This window comes from Cynocephalus volans, chromosome 7 (assembly GCF_027409185.1).
Source record: "Cynocephalus volans isolate mCynVol1 chromosome 7, mCynVol1.pri, whole genome shotgun sequence".
Taxonomy (NCBI): Eukaryota; Metazoa; Chordata; class Mammalia; order Dermoptera; family Cynocephalidae; genus Cynocephalus; species Cynocephalus volans.
In genome coordinates, this window is record NC_084466.1 from 22,923,418 (window position 1) to 22,937,205 (window position 13,788).

General features: G+C 36.4%; 1 pseudogene; it reads left to right on the plus strand.

Moving 5' to 3' along the window:
• The first annotated feature begins 11,378 nt into the window (after positions 1 to 11,378).
• On the plus strand, positions 11,379 to 12,036 carry LOC134381597 (PC4 and SFRS1-interacting protein-like; annotated as a pseudogene).
• The last annotated feature ends 1,752 nt before the right edge of the window (positions 12,037 to 13,788 follow it).

The following is a 13,788-nucleotide window of genomic DNA, read 5'->3' on the forward strand; positions in this document are numbered from 1 at the left end:
CTGGTGGCTGGGAAGTCCAAGGTCAAGGGGCGTATAATTGGTGAGGGCATTCTCGCTGTATCATCCCGTGGTGGAAGGAGGAAGGGTCAAGGAGCTCATGTGAGAGAGAGTAAGAGATCAAACACACAGTCTCAAGCCTTTTATAATCGACATTAATCCATTCATTAGGGTGAAATCCTCATGTCCTAAACATCCCCCATTAAGTCCCACCTTCCAAAACTGTTGCATGGAGGATTAAGTTTTCTATACATAAACTTTGGAGGACACATTTAAACCATAGCAACATCCAAGTGTTGAGAACTGAGCCCACCTGAATTTATAGAGATTAATAATACAGATTGAGAATTGAGATCACTTGTGCCAACATAATTTAGTTTTTAGTTCCAGGAAATTCCTGTCAAGGAAAATAAACCCATAAATCAATAAATAATTTCATTCATTACTCAAGAAATTTTTGCAAACCTATATATTTGAGTAGGGGTTAGCTCATCTGGGTAACATCTCTTCTGATCCAACAGCTCATTTAGGCAACATTTTACTTCTGTACTTGCTTTAAGATTGTTGCCCCTCTGTGTCCATCAATCTTAAACTTGATGTCATAAATTTTGCCTAATCGCAGTCAACTTTCCACTTTGACTGATCGACTTAAAAATCAGAATCACTGATGATGAGGCATTGAAAAAATTATATAGTAATTGTGTAATTTATGAGATACAATGTGCTGTTCTGACATATTGTATACATTATGGAATTATTAAATAAAGCTAATGAACATATCCATCCATCACCTCATATACGTTTTTTGTATTGTGCAGACATTTAAAATCCACTCACATAGCAATTTTGAAATATACATTACATTACTAACTATAGTCCCCATGCTGCGTGACAGATCTCCAAAATTTATTCCTTCTAAATGAAACTTTGTACCCTTTGACCAACATCATATCCTAATTCCCTCTGACCCTCAGGCCCTCCTTTCTTCTAGTTCCAGGTTTATCCATATTGTTGCAAATTCCAGGATTTCCTTTTCTTTTCTTTCTCTCTTTTTTTTTTTTTTTTTTAACCAGCAATCCCACTTCTGGGTATATGTGAAAAAAATTGAAATCAATAGAATAGATATCTGTACTCCCATATTCATTGCAGCTTTACTCCCAATAATGAAGGTATGAAACCAACCTTAGTGTCCATCAGCAAATGAACTGGTAAAGAAAATGTAGTTCATACACATCATTATACAACTCAGCCTTGAAAAGTAAGGAAATTCAGTCATTTACAACAACATGGATGAACCTGGGGAACATTAGTTTTTTAAAGCTCATTTAATTATTTTGAAAGCTACAATTCTCAAGATCTGCTATAATTAAAGATAGTTTCTGGCTTCAATTAATTTATTTTGAGGGATAAACTAAAACTAATAGTGTGAGTTATGAGAACTTACATAGGCACTGAGCATGATGTGGAACACCATGGAAGGAATCATCTTACACACTTTGATTTTTAAGTTACTCAGCCTTTGACTGTTTGTTTAGTGGTTCTTTGTGCTGTTTGTTGATACCTCCAAAAAATTCCTATGGTTATGCTGTGCATATCCCTGTAGTACCTCCTGGAATATCAACATGTTTTTACTCATAACTCCCTTCTCTTGGGTCATGAGTACTTTGAGGAATGAATCTTATTTAATCCATCATTTCCACTGTATGGCATCATGCCTGGCACATTATTATGCGTTTCATATTCGTTAAATGATTGGATATAAATGGAAATTTTGCATTATTTCTCTATAATCTAATGGTTATAATTTTTAATTATTTATGTTTGTTTTCTTTAGAAGTTAACTTTAAAATGGCTCACATGTTTCAGTGAGAAAAAAACATTCATTAATTTCTTAGTAGAAACAGGATTATTTTCATTTTATGACTGTGTAAAGTTAGTGGTGGCCAAACTAATTTCTAAAGAAGATAGCTACATTTGCTTAAGAGACTTCATTGTTATTATTTCATTAAAAAATTTCATGATTTAAAATAGCGTAGCCTTCTAAATAAGAAAAATGCATTGTTATACCAATAAAACTACCTCCCCTTAAGAACATTTAAAAATAAAATGATTATCAAGTATGCTTAATTTCAGATTTTAAGGAATTATTTTACTTCTCAATGCTTATAGCAGTGATTCTCAAGAAAGAAATGTTGAATGTATTTCGGAATATCTGTATTTGACCTCTGGTGTGTGTGTGTGTGTGTGTGTGTGTGTGTGTGTGTACACACACACACACACACACACACACACATATATTTTTTTTAGGAAATAACTTTGCCTTTTTACTTTATCAAATTACTTAGTAATGTAAAGAACAGTATTTGGCAAGTGATAATAAATTTAGATATTATTATGATCTCGTAACAGTAACAAAATTACCTCATTTCAAATAAAGTGTCTGTGAGATTTTTATTAATGTGTGTATATAATTTAAATATTAGAAACAAGTTTTAAGTGCTCACGGGTTGTCTATACTGCAAATTTATATATGTTGAATTGATTTCCCATATATTTTGTTATAAAAGCAATTATGTGTTTCCTTCAGGAAATTTCAGGGGGAAAATGAAATAATTGCATAATGAAATATTACATATATACCAAAAGTAATTCAAAAGGTAAATGGATATCAAAGATTTATATCTGACAAAATATTTTTAAATACGTCTTAATTAAAGTAAAACAATAATCTTCTGGAATGACAAAAAAATCTATAATTTGGATGCATTTTAAAATACTCTTTTTTCCCTATCTGCTGGCTCTTGTAGCTATGCTAATGAGAAAAAGAGAAAAGGAACTAAATATCCAATAGCATTATAGCAACTTAGATAAATAATTGCAGTATTTCACTGCAAATTATTTATCACAGTGTTAACTTTATATTTATTTGATGAACCTATATAATTAAGATATATCTCCTTAAGTGGACAGAAAGATTTTTGAAGGCTCACTATAATATTTTCTCTTATCTGTTCTGTTGTTGATGCTTAGTAGCAGCTCAATAAATTGTCAAATCATGTGTGACAAGATATTTTATGTAAAAGCTGTGAAATGTAAAATAATTACAATTTTAGACTGTCCCTCTTCCTTCCTTTTTCTAGAGATGGATAACAGTCCATCACACATCAATCAGAAAATAAACAACAGAGAAGAGTGGATCAGGAGCAAAAGGGGTTGTGACATTTTTTATGCTTTATTTTCATTTTGTTTGTTTTTAAGGTTCAATTTTTTTTTCTTTAGATTTATTATGTCAGGCTATTACTTTGAATTATATATAGCTTAGTCGATGGGGAAGATAGTATCTGAGGCTTTTTCTTAATCTAATTTTATATACAAATTAACCCATGTGCTTTTTTACTGTTGTAGCTTGGTGTCTGATGACACACAATAAATTTCTCTTAATAAATTTGACTAGTAATTTCTATTTGTCAAATTCAAATAAGTTATTACCCTTATTTTTGTTGCTTTACAAGGCCTCTTGAAATGTTTCTCCTTCCTGGATTGTTTTTAACATTATTTTTTCCTCCTATTGACTGTTCCAATAACTCAGTCACTTGTGTTGATTCATCCTTATTCTCTGTTGCTTACTTAACATTCATATCCTCTGAGATCTGTTTTTGGCCTTTTTTTCTTCACTCTCTAGTTTTGCTTTTACCACTGCGAGATCTCATTCATTTATGGAAATACAACCACCTCCCTAAACTTGATTTCTAGTCTATAGCAATGAGAAACTGGGAGCTCCTGTCTTGTTTACAAATGAGTACGATGATATCCATCTTAAACTACAATTAAAAAAGATAATGTCAATAATTCAGTAAGAAATAAGAAATGTTAAAGTTGGTGGTGCCCTAAATGCTTAATAAATATTCAATAATTGTTGTTGCTGATGATCATGATGGGCTCTTTGAGACAGGCTTGACACATATATAAATGTGCAAATGTTCCTGTCACATTGGGCCCACCCATATAATCCAGGAGGATCTCTCCATACTCTAAGTCACTTTTGCTATGTCAAGTAACACATTCACAGGTTTTGGAAATGAGCTTTGTCTATCTTTGGAAGGATATTTTTCATCCTACCAGAGGGTGTCCTTTGGCCCTCAAATATTCACATATATCTCATGTGCAAGATATATTCACCCCCAAAGTCCCCCAAATCTCAGTCAATTGCAGCATCAACTCAATTCCCAAATCTTATATAAGTCCCATCAGCTCAGAAGTTCCACATCTCATCATGTAAATCAGGTATGGGTAAACCCTGAGTGTGTTCCACGCTGGTCAAAATTCTTTACCAAATGCACATCCAGGAAATTGGAAAAAAAGATACTTGCACCCAAAATGCTATGGTGTGGTAGGCATAGGATATCACTTGTACAATTATTTTTCCAAAAGGTAGAAAATAAAAGAAAAAAATTAGCCTCCATTTTCAAGCAAATTCAAAATCCAACTGGGCATACTGTTAGGTTTTAAGGCATGAGAATAACCATCTGTGGCCTTTGGCTCCACCTTCTGGTCCCTCTATTCTGAGTTCTGGGAGCTTTGCCCCACCCTATGAGTTGTCATTCTTTTTATACGAAAGGTAGCACCCATCTGCAGATGAGGAGCTTTAGCAGTCTATATTCTGCCAGTAGAATTTTGGGAGTCTGACAACTTTCCATCATTCGTTCTTTCTCTGTCCCTTTTGGTCCAGGCCAGCAGTATTGCTACTTGTATTACATTTTCAAGTATCTTGTAAGTCTCTCATGTATGGCTAAGGGAGTCACTCTATTAGACAAGATACTTCTACAGCAGTCTTTGCTAGATAAACCCTTCTCCATTTTTTGATTTCTGTTGAGATGACTGAGTAGATTTATAAGTCACACACCTAATATCTTCAGAGAATCCTCTATGTAACTAAATAATGTGACCATCTGTTCCTTTAGAGACACTAGAAAAAGATGGCCTAGGCACACCCTTTGCTTTCTCTTCAGAGCACTCCTTCCTAACAGTGAATCTCTTAATTTCGGATCCTTTGCATTTTTTTTTTTTTTTTTTTTAAAGCTGAGAGTTTCCAAAATCAAGTCTTGGTTACTTTTTTTAAACAATTTTTTTTTTCCCCTCAGTTTATTCATCCAAACTTGCATTTAACTATAAACTGCAAGACAAAACCAGGTCTCACCTTAAACAATTTGCTGGGAAATCTCAGGTAAGTATATGACTACAAGTTAACCATTTACAAGTTTTATTTATTATTATTATTTTTTAAGTTTATTGAATCATGATTGTACATAGTTTTGGGGCTCAATGTTGACATAGGTTAATCAAATCAATATTACGTGCATATATATTGTAACAAATCATACTTATTCTTTATGCCCCTTGTCCAATTTCTCCCCATCCCCATCTCCTTCCCCCTTCCCACCTCTGATAACCCTAGATTTCTTCTTTCCTTGTGAAACAGTAATGGTTACTCTGTTGGTTTGTTGCCTAGATGATCTGTCCAATGCTAAGAGGTATGTTCAGGTCCCCCAATATTATCATAAAGCAGATGCTTCTTCTGTCACTCTAGAATGAGCTTTGTGGAGAGAGACATTCTCTTTTTTTCTTTGGTCTCTTCTAGTGACTCTTCCTTGTGTCAATACACTTCAGTAGCTGGTGGACCATCTGCATGGTGGTTGTGGCATCTAGCCACTTTTGCAGCAGCCATGGTTATTATGGTGGCTGTCGTGAGCCACCCATATGGAGGTAATGTTTTGGGCATGCTCCTTACTTAGTTGCTGGTGGCTCTTGGACCCATGCCTCAGTGCCCCAGGTGGGCCCCATGGTTCTGGCAATGTGCCTGCTTGTGGGAGGAGGGTCCAGTCCCCAGATCCATACCCCAGGACCTGGTGGGCCCTGTGGCACTGATGGTGTGCCTAGTTGTGGGTGGAGGGTCCAGTCCCCAGATCTAAGCCTCAGGACCCCAGGTGGGCCCCAAAGGGTACTCTGTTTTTTCTTTCAGTTCTGTGTTGGATTAATTGCTGTTCCCACCACTTGAACTCTGTGCTGGAACAAATTTGTTGTCCTTTGCTTACTTCTAAAATGGGGGAACTTCCTGTGTGGACCGGTACATTAGCTCTGTGCTTGAGCTAAATTGCTGTTTTGCTGCTGACTTCCTGGGGAAGGATTTTTGTGTAGCACTAGTTTTAATGGTTGACTTTATAGGACTTCTGGGTTTAGTGAAATCTGCTGCACTTGGGTTGTGTAGAAACTTTGGTCTGGGCCTGAGTCTTTTTATCAAAGTGCACCCCATGCAGATCTGTATTCTTGACCAGTCTCCTCTGTCCTTGCTGTGCCCCAGTGTCCTCCCGGTGGGCCCATCTCCCCCACCGCCTGTGCTCCAAACACTTCCCATAGGGCCGGCTGTGCTCTGGTCCCTTGCAGTGACTCACCAGCCTCAGAGTGGCTCCCTTTTTTCAGTTGTTGTGGCTCCTTGCTCCTATGTGGGTCCATGGGAACCCTATTAGCGGTCTTGCTGGCCTGAGGGCCGCCAACGCCTTCTTCACCCCTGCTGCCTCCAAGCAACTCCAGCTGAAGGGCACAGCTGCAGCTTTTCCAGCTCCTTCTCCATACATTCAGCAGCTCCAGCTTGGAAACAGACAGGATTCAAAATGGTCAGAAAGGTTTTTTCTTTCCTCAACATGGCTTCTCCCACCCTCGTGCACTCTGTAGGTCTCTCCTCCTCTTCCCTGAGCTCTAGCGGCCCCAGCTTGGCTGCTGCTGCTTTTTAATAGTTGTAAATTAGTTGATTTGTGGGAGCGAGTGATGCTGGGGACCATTTATTCTGCCATCTTGACCGGAAGTCCATTTATAAGTTTTGTTTTCCACACAACTATAGGCCTCAATCAGCTGATCTTTCTGCCTATATGACAAAAATCTACTTTTCTCCCATGTCCTATAACATATTTGTCATTTCCTTCTCAGTGCTCGTCAACAGTGCCTTTAACACCCATATTTGCACTTAAGTATTTAAGTATTCTTTACGAAAATACACGGTTGTCTACCATGCTTCTCACTTACTTTTGGGTCCTCACTAACAGTATTGTAATTTTTGTGTTTCTACCAACAGTATGTTTTTGATGATTTAGTTATTCTCTAGAATAATATAGGTTTTTGTTCCCATGTTCTTCACTGACAGTCTTTAATATTCATATTTCCTCTAACAGTCTGGTAAATGTATGCTCGGCTTTTTCTACAATGCTTTTAAAGACTCATTGAGGCTTTGCTCATTATCCAATCCCAAAGCCACTTCTACACTTCACATATTTGTTACATCAGAACCCCATATCTGGTGCCAATTCTGTATTGGTTTAATATTGCTTTTATGACAAATTAATACAAGCTTAGTGGCTTAAAAAAAAATGAATTTATTATTTTTATTCTGGAGGTCAGAAATTTTAAATGAGCCTGACTGAACTATAGATACCAGCAGGTGTAGTTAATTCTGGAAACTCTAGAGAACAATCCATTTCATTGTTTTGACAACTTTTGGAGGCTGTTCTCATTTTTTGCTTGTGGCCATTAGAACTCCTTTTCTCCCTCTTTTTCCATCATTACATTGTCTTCTCTCTGCCTTTGACTCTACTGCCTCCTGGTAAGGACTGATACTTCCGATTACACTGAGTTCACCTAGGTAATGCAGCTCATCTCCCCGTCTCAATATCCTTAACTTAATTACATCTTCAATGTCCCTTGTTCTATCAGTCTTTAAATCTTGTTCACGTCATCTCCAAATTAGACCTCTAAAGCATCCCCACATTTCAACCTTCAATTTTCAAAACCACCATCATCTCTTGTGTGCATGGGAACACTGGCTTCCTGGCCGGCTTCTTGGCTTTCTTTTCCAGCCTCTTCACTGAGCAGGTAAAGAAATCTTGTTTAAAAATGAAATTATGCCAATTTTTCAACTTATACTTAGAAAGCAGTTGAAATCTCCCTGTAATGGGTAATTTTATGTATCAACTTGTCTGGGCTAAAGAATGCCCATACAGCTGGTAGAACAATATTTGTGTGTGTCTGTGAGGGTGTTTCTGGAAGAGATTAGTATCTGAGTTAGTAGACTGAATAATGAAGATTGCTCTCACCAATATAGGTGGGCACTATCCAATCCTTGGAGGACCTGAGTAGAATGCAAAAGTGGAAGAAAGGCAAATTCACTCTCTGCTTGAGCTGAAACATGCATCATCTCTCAGGCCTTGGGGCTCCGACTGAGTTACACCACAGACTTTCCTGGTCTCCCCTTGCAGATAGCACATTATGATTGTGGAATATCTCAGCCTCTTTAGTCACATGAGCCAATTCATATAATAATCCCCTTCTTATATGTATGTAAAGATATCCTACTGGTTCTGTTTCTCTGGAGAACACTGACTAAAATACTTTTACTATGATCTATAAAACATTGCACGATTTAATCTAATTCGGTGATTTCTTTGCCTAGAATCCCCTAACTCATTCACTCATTTGTAATTACAACGACCTTGACAATTCCTAGAACAAAGAAACATTTTTCCACTTCCACTTGCCATTGCTGGCCCCTAGCATCATGCAGATCTTAGCTGAATCGTGATGCCTTCTGAGAGGCCATGCTTTTTGTTATTGTGTATCACAGAATAACACATTTCCCTCACAGCACTTAAATACTCTTTATTTATTGCATCATTTTAAAAATCATGTTTCGTACACAAAAGTGTAACTCCACTATGGCAGGTATCTTGCCTGTCTTGCTCATTGTTTTACTCAAAATGTGGAGCCGTGAATCTAGTGTTTACATTATGTTGGATAAATAAGTGAAAAGTGAAAAAATATTAAATATTGTCTTTGCACTTTATATCTTACACTAGAAGACATACCTCTTCTATGTATAAAAGAGAGATAAACCATTAAGAAGGAAACAATTTAAAAATTTTTGGAATCTGGGGCAGAGCTCCAGAGGCAGAGAAACAAAATTAGACAAAGATGAAAAGCAAATAAGCACATTTATCTTTTCCTATTTGAATGCAATAAATCTATTCTATTGGCAAATACAATCTAGCACTGGTTGAAAATAATAATGCTTTTCTTGCAATACAAAAGCTTTAATAAAGCTCATTTAACTAGCAGATTTATGCAGATGTTAGATATGAATTAAATCACAAAGGTCCCCAAAGGGTTTATAACCATTATATCAGTCTTAAGCATGTTTTTATGCTTTTCCATTTACTTAAAAAAATAGCTTCATAGTGTTTTGAATATTAGTCAGCCAACAAATATTAGTCACAAAAAGTGAATTTATTATATGTCATTGTTAAACACAAACCTGATTTTATTATTCCACCATCGAATACTTTTCAATAAATTGTCAATGAGCAATATCCAAACTCCTGTGATAGTACTGGCCATCTTATAATATTTGAACTCATCTCCTCTCAAAATACCTGATGCCAATTTCTTTGTTTGTCCGACAAAGACACCATTAACTTAACCATCTTCTTGCCCTGTGTCCATTTGCAAGCTTTGTCCTCCTGACTCAAGATTCAGCACATGTTTAACCTGCTTTGTACAGCCTTTTGTAACTTCTTAGGTGAACTAGGCATTCCTCCCCTTGAACCCTCAATTGCATTTGAATTCTACTCTGCTCCATCATCCCAGCACTTTTATTTTTATATTTATCTCTCTTGCAATACTTTAAGCTATTTGAAAACAGGAAGCACTTTTTTCTTACCTTTGTATAATACTTAGAAAACGGTGTATTGTAGAACAGGTTTCAGAATCTCAAAATATTGAATTGGCTTGAATTGAAAACTAGCTTCAGTGCTAATAGATGAGCTAGCTAGCACAGCTAAGATGTTGAGATGAGAGAGTGGAAATTCCACAAATGGTGAACAACACTTTAAATCCAAATCAGCTTTAGAAAGCTCTGGTTGTTTTAATATTTCCTTTCTCATGATTTTTAATATATCTGTAATCCCAAGAAGAATAACATGGCAGACAGGTTTTTGACTGGGCCCCCTCACATACCAGCAGTCTTGTGCTCTCCAGAGGACCGTGCAGACACTATCAGCCTAGCAATGTCATCCTTGGCTTGAAAAACCTCATGCACTCTGCTTTGCTCTAAATCTTTCCAGATACACTAATTGGTTTTAATTTAGAGACAGTAGTTATTTCATTGAAAATGCACTACATATGATAAGAGTTTTGCATCACTCTAGCTTGATAATTTACTCAATGTGTGGCTTCTCTTTAGGTAAATACTTAAATTTGAAATATGTCAGTTTTTAAATATGATATCTATAGCATAGGATTTTTTTTTTTTTTTTGCAATTTAATGAACCAATAAATGTGAAAAATGCTGGCACAGTCATAGAATGTTATGGGCAATAAATGCAAATTACTTGAATGTAAAATCAAAAGATTGCCTACATGGCATAGATTAAAATATATCTCAAGTACTTAAGACTAAATGTCATGTCTGTAAAATTAAAATTAATAATAATGATGTAAATTATAAGATTAAAAAACACTAAATACTTATGAAGTCACTGTGTTTTCAAATTATATTTAAAAAGCTAGAAAATTCTAGTTAATTTGAAATGCATTTGAAATATAAAATCATACTGTTCTGACTAAATTTATCATGGATTATTTATTTCTGAAAAATACGCTTATTGAGAATAAGCTTAATAAAACAGTAAGATTTTTTTTTCCATGCCCTAATGAGGTATTCTTGTAGGTATTTTCTCAGAATCTAATAATTTATTTGAGAACTATTCTAAGTTATGTTTTGATTTTCAGTATGATTACTATTACATTCTCTATCAATTATCATGTCCTTAAATTTATGAGGAAGACTTTTTAAAAAAATGAATGGAAAAAAATATTTTCTAGTTTGAATATAAATAACTTTAAGAGTAATATGCTAGAGCCACATCAGACCTTCAGCTTTCCTGTCATAGGTGTTGCACTGTAATTGGATTACCTGCAAAAGGAACTACTTGCATGTCAAGAATATACCTCTGTGCTTTGCTCAAGAGGAGAAATTTTCCCCTTGAAAGGACATACAAGGATGGCTGCGGCAGCAGCGGCGGTCGCCATGCGAGCCCTTGAGATGCGTCTGCGGCAGCTGGTGGCGCAGGTGGCTTGAGTGGACGCGGACAGAAGCGGCCCCCGCGGCCTCGGCAGGCGCATCGGGACCCCCGAGGCATCCTCCCCCGCATCTGTGGCCTGGGCTCCCGTCCGTCCATCCGCCCGCGTCCCTTCGCTGCTGTGTCGTCGCACCTCCTCCTGGGCCTTGAACCCCCGAAACAGGACTCGCAACTTCACTCCTGGAGGTCTCATCCCCCCATATGAGAGACTTTCCTCATGGGCAGCTCCAGCAGACGGAGTTCCTGGGAGCTGTAAAGCCACCCACAGACAAACCACCCATTTTCTTCTCTGGAACTCATGAGACTTTTTTTTTTTTTTTTTTTTTTTAAGGAGCTAAGGACATATTTCTTTACTCAGAAAATAAGGAAGAGTATGGCAAACCAGGTAAACGAAAAGGTCTTCATGAAGGCTTAGGGGAGACAGATAACCCGAAAGAGAAAATGTCAAGTCAACAGGCATCAACTAAACAATCCAATGCATCATCTGATACTGAAGTTGCAGAAAAAGAAACTCGTGTTTCAGAGGAAGATACTGACCATGAAGAAAAGGCCAGCAATGAGGATGCGACTAAAGCCACGGACATATGCACTCGGAAAGCTGCCAGAGGAGGGAGAGAGAAAAGCTGCGACACAGGCAGAAACCGAGGGGGCGGGAGCGGTGACAACAGCAACAGCACGTGTTAGCCTAAAAGTGCGTCCTAAAGGAGGGCGACCTGCGGCCACAGAAGCCAAGATTCCAAAACCAAGAGTCAGATCTCCAGTGGTAAAATGGCCCTGTCCTTCAGAGAGTGACATGGTTACCGAGAAAGGCAAAAGGAAGAAAAAAGGGCAAGAGGATAAACCAGGATCTCCATACTGATCCACAGATAGGTCTTTACCGTCACCATCGAGTAAATACTCACATGGTTTTCAATCCAAAAAGACTTTATACATTCACTTCAGTTACATAGAGTACTAATCTTTAGCTATTGACTTAAAATCCTGATATCAAACCATTTATCAGGGTTCAAAAAATTTAAGGAATGTAGTTATTTGTACTTTAAATTCTCTCTCCTTCCTGCTTACTCTTCCTGGGCCTTGGACCCCCGGCCTTGGCCCCCCGAAACATGACTCACTTACCCTTGGCTGGCTAACAGAGCTCATTGTGCTAAAAAGAAAATTCAATTTTCTAAAAATGGAAATCAAGCAGTTCAGGGATGCAAGCTAAATCGTTATAGAGGATAACTGAATAGAAAAATAGGCAGGGGCATATTAAAGACCTGGGAATTGTATTTAGCTAGATTACAAGCAGACCTCTGATCTTCCACTTATATCTGATGGCTTCATGTTTATGATTATGAAAGTAGAAATTACTAACTCAAGCATGTCCAATTCAGCCTTGGTTAAAATGAGGAGAAACAATGGGTCAAAATAATATTTGTTTAGTCTTTGGAGGAAATAATCTTATTAAGAAAGTTATGTTGTATTTTTAGAGTACTATACTAGAACTTCTTGTATTCTCTGGTAAAGGGGCAGAATGAACAAATTATTATTTTCCAGGATTTACAGGAGCAAGGTTTGCAAAAAGTGTATATAAAGGAACACTGCACTGATATAAAATCTACTAATGAAATTTTATTGTATGTGAACTCATTCCCCTATTTTGTGCATTTAGAAGATATATGAAAGTTTGAGATAATAGTTACAAAACTACCTACAATGCTTTTTTTTTTTCTTTTCCATCTCTTTAGAAGAATAAGCCTTTAAACAGGAATTTAAATTTTGTATTATTCATTTAATCTACATATTTTTTCATTTTTGTTGTTCTAGTGAAAAAAATGTGTTCATTAAATTTGTGAAGGTACTCATCAGTTCTTTTAAATGGTGTCATTTACTCAAGATAAAAACCTGAGTTATTCTTAAATTATCCTTTTACCTCATGTCCCTCACCAAACTGATTTTTAGCTCTACTTTCTAATACATCGCACATTTTACCACACATCATAAGCTAAAGGTAACATGAGGCTATACCTAGCATATTATTCTTAAGATTATCTATGTTCAAACTAAAAAATTAAAAATTTGTTTTATGTTGAATTAAAAGAAAATACCTCATAAAATAAGGACACTGTAATTGTCTAGAAAATATAATATTCATCATATTGAAAACCTAGAAATATCCATCTCATTTTCAAAGTCACCATCATTTCTCCCACAGACTGCAATAACAACTTCATAACTGTTCTCATTGCTACCAATTTCACCAACTCCTTTGTCTTCTTCCAACTGATTCTCTAGGGGAGAGCTCCAATGATATAGAAAAGAATAATGATCTCTATGCATTTGTTAAAACTCACAGAACTGTACACAATAAACAATAAACTTTACTATATGCAAATTTAAAAAAAAGTCAACCAGGATATTGAAGAATCCCAGGAGGAAATGCAGACTGCAGAAAATGAATTTAACTCCATTACAAATGTATGGCATAATGTCACCAAAAGGGGTGGGAAAGAAGAGAGAAGTTAAATAATAGTAGAGAGGATCATTTTGGCTGAATTCTGTAAGGTTAAAAACAAAACTATGCTACTTAAAACTATCCTTTAGTTGGTTAATTTTGTTACTTACAGTG